Below are 8,425 nucleotides of genomic sequence, written 5' to 3' on the forward strand. Positions count from 1 at the left end.
TGCACACATCCGGTTCAAGAGCGTCCCGTGAACGCTAGACATAGGTTTATCCAGCAGCTCCTGCCCTCTAGTGTAAATAAAGTATAGCACACCAACGTTGGGGATAGACTGTAGAATATTTTTTTCTCCAGGACTAGGCTTAATCTGAACAAATATATAATTAACGCAGTTGAAGCAGTGTATAATAAGTTATAGAGAATGAATGAAATCAGACAACCTCATAATCCTTTTTGCCAGACCGCGTAATCGGATCCAGCTTAGAGGAGCGAATGTCTCTTACTGACTGAGTGAGAGGCTGACTACTCTTTGTTAAATAGCGTAGTGGATAGACACGGACTACGATACAACAGGTGTCGATCCTGTGTTCGACTTCCGTAACAGATGAGAACACATTATGTCTTAGGATTTGTTCAGGAAAGACCAAAACTTTGCAGGCCCCACGATTCTCTCGTTTTCTTCGCTTGACGAAAAAGTCACTCATCGTCACCTATATTGATAGTTGTTTTATCAATGTAATTCACGAATGGCTAGTAAGTTGTTAAAACGGCCAGTGGCAAAATCCATAGAGTTCATAGATGGTATTTGTGGTCTAGGTTAACTTAATCAGAAACTTTACTCAGTTTAACACAATGCTTAATGGTGCCTATAGCGACATATTCATACTCGGCGTGATGTTAATGCATGACAAAATGATCTAATGTTGAAATGCTACACTACCTCTCTGCTGATGTATAGGTTTGTGTTATAGTGGTTAAAGACACAGCTTCTTACGTAGGAAACCTGGGCAATAACAATTATCACATTTTATTGCGGGCTGGCTGAACTATAGGCTTGCCTGGTTTCTTGTTTAATTAACAGTCTATCTAAAAGTTACCTAACATTAAATAGATGTGTACATCATTATGAACCTTTGCATTCAGGTAGTTGTTCAAATGTTATTTGTGTCGAATATGGTGCATATTAATGTTAACATGATGGAAATGTACAGAGCTTTCAGACAGAAATGTGTTGTGAAGAAGTCATAACTGTCTGTCAGGTAGAACAGGGAATTTCTTCAAATTGTTCATTTCTATGAGCAATTTTGAGATTTCACATTGCAGCATAGACCTGCTAGTTATATGTCCAAGCTTCACATCAGCAAAGGAAGCATCATTAAGGTGACTTAATTGCTTGCTGCTCTGGTTGAGTAGTGGGCCATTTTTAGTTCTTGGACTGTTCTCTGCCAATAATTTATTCTGCCAATATTTCCGCATAGCCATATTCTGGCATTGGATGCCACAATTCTCAGGCAGAAGATGACACAGAAGATTTATGCATTTGGCCTGTTTGTGGCTGAAGAAAACATTTGAGTTTCATCACACCCAATGTATCTTTAAGTGCACAGACTTGCTTGATACCTGACCTGTGTTTTTATAGAGTGTGTTGGAGAGGGGGGGGTAAATTGTCCTCATAAAAATATCATGGCACATCTGAGATATTTTGGCATAAGGCTGTAGGAGGATCAGACAGAATATCATGACGGAAGCGTGCTAACTTAAAATACCCAGACAGAGTGTTCTTCTAGAGGTTCTGGGACAGTTCCACATTAGATTTCTGTGAATAGTTTGCCCTAGAAATGTGAATTCCTGCCCACTCCCAAATTCATTACTGGTTCACTATTCACTTCGAGCTTTCTGTGAGGACCTAGTATGACATAAGTGTGAAATATGTAAAGTTTTTTGCACAAGGAGCGCAAGATCAGATTTTCCGTCGAGCAGGAGAAATAACCTATCACCTCTGGCTCCAAATGAAGCAGACCCACAGGGGGAACGGCAAATTAAGTGGAAGAGCAATTGCAACATTTGTTGCATCTCACCAAAGATCTAACAACCACACTAAACCCACATCTGGTATTCAGATGACAAAAACCTATATGTTTAGTCATCTGACTATAAAGGTGTTCAGAATGAACCAATCACATTCAAACTCATGTTAAATAGAAATCATTACACACCTGCCATCATTTAAAGTGACTCTGATTAATCACAAATAAAATTCAGATGTTCTAATAGGATTTTCCTGACATTTTCTAAGTTGCATCTCAGAGCAAAAGCCATGGTCTGCAGAGTGCTTCCAAAGCATCAGAGGGATCTCATTGTTGAAAGATATCAGTCAGGATAAGGGTACAAAATAATTTCCAAAGCATTAGATATACCATGGAACACAGTGAAGACAGTCATCATCAAGTAGAGAAAATATGGCACAACAGAGACATTACCAAGAACAGGACGTCCCCCCAGAATTTATGAAAAGACGAGAAGAAATCTGGTCAGGGAGGCTTCCAAGAGGCTGACAGCAGCATTAAAGGAACTGCAGGAATTTCTGGCGAGTACTGGCTGTGTGCTACATGTGACAACAATCTCCCGTATTCTTCACATGAATGGGCTATGGGGTAGGGTGGCAAGACGGAAGCCTTTTCTTACAAAAAAAAAACATCCCCCAAAAGCACTTGGGAAAATGTGTTATGGTCTGATGAAACCAAAGTTGAACTTTTTGGCCATAATTCCAAAAGCTATGTTTAGCACAAAAACAACACTGCACATCACCCAAAGAACACCATACCCACGGTGAAGCATGGTGGTGGCAGCTTCATGCTTTTGGGCTGGATCCGGGGCCTTAGTCAAGGTGGAGGGAATTCTGAACAGTTCCAAATACCAGGCAATTTTGGCACAAAACCTTCAGGCGTCCATTAGAAAGCTGAAGATGAAGAGGAAGTTCACCTTTCAGCACGACAACGACCCAAAGCACACATCCAAATCCGCAAAAGCATGGCTTCACCAGAAGAAGATTAACATTTTGGAATGGCCCCGCCAGAGCCCAGACCTGAATCCAACTGAACATCTGTGGGGTGATCTGAAGAGGGCTGTGCACAGGAGATGTCCTCGCAATCTGACAGATTTGGAGCGCTTTTGCAAAGAACAGTGGGCAAATATTTCCACGTCAATTTGTGCCATGCTAATAGACTCCTACCGAAAAAGACTGAGTGCTGTAATAAAATCAAAAGGTGCTTCAAAAAAGTATTAGTTTCAGGGTGTGCAGACTTATGCAACCAGGTTATTGTGAGTTTTTAATGTTTTATTTTTCCCCCTCAAAGATTTCAGTTTGTTTTTCAATTGAATTGTTCACATTATAGGTCACATTAAAGGTGAAGAAGTACATCACAAAAACCTGGCAATTTATCAGGGGTGTGGAGACTTTTTATATCCACTGTATGTAGCTGTTTTTTGTATAGCCATTACCAAATCTATGATTTTTTTGGTCTAATTAAATTTTTGTGTTTTCTGTCCTATCCCAATATTAACATGAATTAGGGAGTTTGGCACTACATGTGTCACTACATATTTATATCACAGTGATTCAGGAAGTCTTAACATGTACTCTGAAAATACATTTCCCTAATGTCTAGGAGTGTGAACAATCGCGATACGTTTTTGAGGAAACAAATATTATTTTAATGAATAAAACATTTTCTTTAACAATTTTACCTAAATTAAAAGTTAGGTGCCTCGTATATTGCAAGATAAAGTTGATTAACAACCTTGACATTTTTTTTATTGACTTCCTACTAAGGACATTGAAAGTGCTTATTTCTGACATTAAAAATACATCTTTCAAATTATATTGCTTAGGGTGTTTTTTTACTTTTCTTTTTACAAATGGTGCCAATAATCATGGAGGGCAGTACATATATTTTCTTTAATTGAGCAAATATAAATAAAATAGCTAGTAATATAACTATTCTCCAGCAGAGGGCGCTATACATAAACATATTCAAGAAGCATTTTGCCTGCAAATGTTACTGGAGGTGCCTGAAAGAGATCCTGGTGGGAAATCAGAGGAGCCTACAAAATTGCCTGAAGAAACAGTTAATACCAGGCAGTCTGCATGCCGAAAGGGCTTCCCCACGCACTTCGCTCATCTGGCCTATTTTTAGCCAAGTGTGTCAAATGTGTTAGTAAACAGCAGATCACTGCAGTGCTTCCCCTGGGTTGGCTGACATATTTACGGACTACCGTGGCATGTGTGAGTGTGTGTGTGTATTGGAGGTGCCTGAAAGAGATCCTGGTGGGACATTGGAGATGCACCAAAAGCATGTCCTAAACAAACACTTAATTCCAGCCGGTCAGCATGTCAACAGGGCTTCCCCCGACATCCAGCAGGCGACCCTACAGCCCAACGTGTCAACTGTTTTAGGAAACAGAAGATTCTCAGTAAAAGTTTCCCCCGGGTCGGCTGACAGTAATTATCTGTTGACATCAGTGACGTGTGTGTGTGTGTGTGTGTGTGTGTGTGTGTGTGTGTGTGCCGGGGGTTCACTGCAGTAAACGCTGTACATGTATGTGGACGGAAACAATGCATAAAAAATAATCAACAATGTTTATATCTTAAATAACATTTAGGATACAACAATCTTTTAACAGCCTGCGTTGAAAAGAGTGTTTGAATTAATCAGTTGAAAATGATGATTCCTGACTACACCTGACAAGGAAAAATCCTAAAATTAACTTTGCTACCACACAGTGTAGTAAATTTCTCACACTAGTAGAGGTGTGCATATTTGTTGAGAAGATCATATTCTTGTCTTCTGTACTGAAGTATTTGAATGGCCACAGCGTGTGGGACAGATTGGAGGCTCTGGGATTTCCTTTTGTCTAGGATAGCAACAGGTGGCATAGTGGTGATTGCCTATGTGGACCACATGAGGATTAGCGCTGTCATGCACCTTTCTGCAGTCACTCGTCCCTTACCGCAGTTGCTTCCAAAACAATACAAAGTTTAGGACTTTATGATTGGGTCGATTCGACGCGGATTATCTAACTTCATTCACGTAACGGCAACTATTATAAAAAACTAAACAAAAATGTTTAGCTTACTTTCATTCTTGGCACCAAATATCATACAACGTATATACTTACATTTTTGACTTCTTTAGGATCACCCTAGGCTGCCCCTACACAGTAAGGATTGTCCCTTAGGGATGAAATATGGGTTCGATATCAATGGTGATGCTAATTACTTTTATTGGGTAACATATGGGCCATGGAATGAATTTCACAGATCACCTACATTTGCTACAGGAGCATTAAAAAGAGCACACCCGTCAAGGAAAAAAGTATTTAATGTCATTGTAACTCTACCCCTACAACATTTACTAGAGGGTTCAAATTGCAATGAGTTAGTAGCTACATTGCTTCATCAGCACACCAGACACATGGTGGAGCCTTAAGTCTTACTTGGAGTGGCTAAATTTACAACCCACAATGTTGGGAGAGGTTGACACTGAGGCCAAACCGTCGGTCAAAACATGCTACAAGGCAAAACCATTCAGAAGTACGTTTTTGGAGCAGTTGGCGACGTTCTTGTCAAACTGAAATTAATCTCTGAGAAAAATCACGTCGCCAGGAATAAGACTTGCATCTGATTTCAGACTCCCTGTTAATCATATTTTGCGGTGCACAAATGCAAGTTGAAGCGACACATAGCTCCGCCGTGGCCTCCAGCCCTTCGTCTCATCTTACAATAAGCCCCATGAACACAACCCTGCACCCCATCCAACAAATTGTTTACAACATTACTGAGTCAACCGCCCCATTAAAATTAACAGTTATTTGGAGTAGTTTGACAGGCGTCCCTCAGAACAGGTCTGTTAATGGGATAAAATGCAGGAATCTAAAGCAGGGGTTCTTAATATAAGAACCATCAGGTCTTCACTCAACCAGGCTATTTCTGTTGCCATAGAGATCTAGGCTTTCATTGTCACGGGAGCAGTTAAACTGGACTTTTCAACTTTCAACACCTCTTCAAGGTGACATTGTAAGAATATTCCTGTGCCCTGTTTTTTGTGTGGGTTAGCAGAATACTTAACAAACGTCCCAACACACACGACACATGGTTTTTGTGTTCTCAGAGTATAAGATACCAATGTTGTAGCTTTGTTTCATGGTCACGTTACATGAACATTCATGTGTCCCGTTTTCTGCAACCTAGGAGAGGATGTAATTAAAGTGACACAAAAGTTGCACATAATATTTTGATAATTTTCTCAGAATACAATTTAGCATGGTTCTAGACATGTTTCATGTGAACTTTACAGGATCATTTTGTGTTTCAGTTTTTGACATCACACGATTGCTGATAACACGACGTCACAAAACTTTGTGTAATAACACCTTTGTTGCTGAACAAATCAAGGCCCTGATTGATGAATTGCTCTTTTTTCTGTTGCCAAGTTCGGGGACGAAACACAATGCTTTCAAAAGTATTTTAAACTCAAATTGTTTATCCAAATGTAAGCAGTATTATGATGATATGGAAAATGCTCATTGATACAGTAACCCCCATTGAACATATCTTCACCACCTATTAATCCACAGTACATCAATATTCCCAGTATTTTACATTGTCCATGTTAGGAAATGATTTAGTCTTTTCAATGCAGGCTGTTAAAAGATTGTTGTATCTTAAATGTTATTTAAGATAATAAAAAAAAAATATATATATATAATATATATATATATATATATATAAATATTTTTATTATTATACTTTTAAATGTTATTTAAGATATAAACATTGTTGATTATTTTTTATACATTGTTTCCATCCACATACATGTACAGCGTTTACTGCAGTGAACCCCCGGCACACACACACACACACACACACGTCACTGATGTCAACAGTTAATTACTGTCAGCCGACCCGGGGGAAACTTTTACTGAGAATCTTCTGTTTCCTAAAACAGTTGACACGTTGGGCTGTAGGGTCGCCTGCTGGATGTCGGGGGAAGCCCTGTTGACATGCTGACCGGCTGGAATTAAGTGTTTGTTTAGGACATGCTTTTGGTGCATCTCCAATTTCCCACCAGGATCTCTTTCAGGCACCTCCAATACACACACACACTCACACATGCCACAGTAGTCCGTAAATACTTCCTGTCAGCCAACCCAGGGGAAGCACTGCAGTGATGTAGACAGCTGTCTACATATAGGATGCCCCTTACAGGATGAGTTTGAGATATTCCCATTATTAAGGTCTCACCTTAATAACTCAAGTTACATTGTGCTTCATATAGGTAATTAGAGAGGATTAAATGGATAGAATTAATAGGACCGTTTCTATGCTGTCAATGTCACTTGTCCTTTCAAGTTTAAAATTGTTGTCATCCACTGTCCATCATGTGCCCTCGGAGACTTCCGAAATAAGCTTGACACCCTGAGAAGCTCATTTCCTAAGGTCGGCTCACCACTCGTATTACTGGGCCACTTTCCGTGGCCATGTGACACACTGTGAGCTCACAGAACATGGCTGCAGGCACTGAAGCGATAAATTAGTAGATGACCCTGAATTTCCAGTTTCCTCCCCTGACCCCAGGAAACACTTTGCCTCCCTTTGCTCTCTCCTCAAACCTCCATCTCCATCTTCACTCTATTCAAAAGACTGTGTACCAGTTCAATGGGGTGACTGTGAACCAGTTCAACCAGTTCAGTTTAGATGGGTTTTGGTTCCAGTCCCTCAAACCTTCTCTCCAAACACCAAATCACTAGGGTCCATCAAATCCTCGTATTCGCTTGGATATTGGCAGAACACCTTAAGCTCACCCATGACAAGACCGAGCAGCTCTTCCTACCCCCTGCCACTAAACAAGAACGCCGTTCAGCCTTTCACAGGTATAATCTTACCCTGCTCCTTCATACACTCCATTGGCTTTGAGTTGAAGCTTGGATCCACTACAATACCGTTGATATTGCCTACTGAGCAGCAAGCTGAATTTGAGGCTACTGTAGCTCATTTGATAGGAGCTTGGGTCTAAGTGGGGTCACCACAAAAAAAGCATTAAAATGTATTCATGTATCCACTAAATTACTGAAAAAGTAAGTTCTGCCACCTTAGATCCCTTTGCTCTCCCACACTGACGGGAAGGAAGATCCCACTTAGCTCAGTCAAAGCTTCCAGTCATGGAAATCCATTTGAGGAAACAGTTTCCCCTTGAAGCTAGGACAGAAAGTCCCTGTCTTCTGAAGCCATGAAGTGTATCTAAAATAATGCAGTCACAATTCATGCTCAAGGGGAAGCAGCGTTTTAAGAAAATCAGCTAGGTGTTACAACTGTCCAAAAATAACTTTAACATATTTGAAAATAGAAGATACAAATGCACTCCCTGGATGAATAAAATCTTAAGAATGAGAATAGTAAAATTAACCTGAAATGTCGTAGCAGGAAGCTCAGTGAACCAGTGTACTGTCGAAAACTGTGTAAATGTATGTACAGTGTACTCATGTACATCATACTGTAATAAAATGTTATGTTTATTAACATGTATGATAATGAAGGCTGAGACGATCATCTATTTCTGGTTTGATCTTGCTGAACGATTCTAAAAGGC

Source organism: Esox lucius, chromosome 6 (genome assembly GCF_011004845.1).
Source record: "Esox lucius isolate fEsoLuc1 chromosome 6, fEsoLuc1.pri, whole genome shotgun sequence".
Taxonomy (NCBI): domain Eukaryota; kingdom Metazoa; phylum Chordata; class Actinopteri; order Esociformes; family Esocidae; genus Esox; species Esox lucius.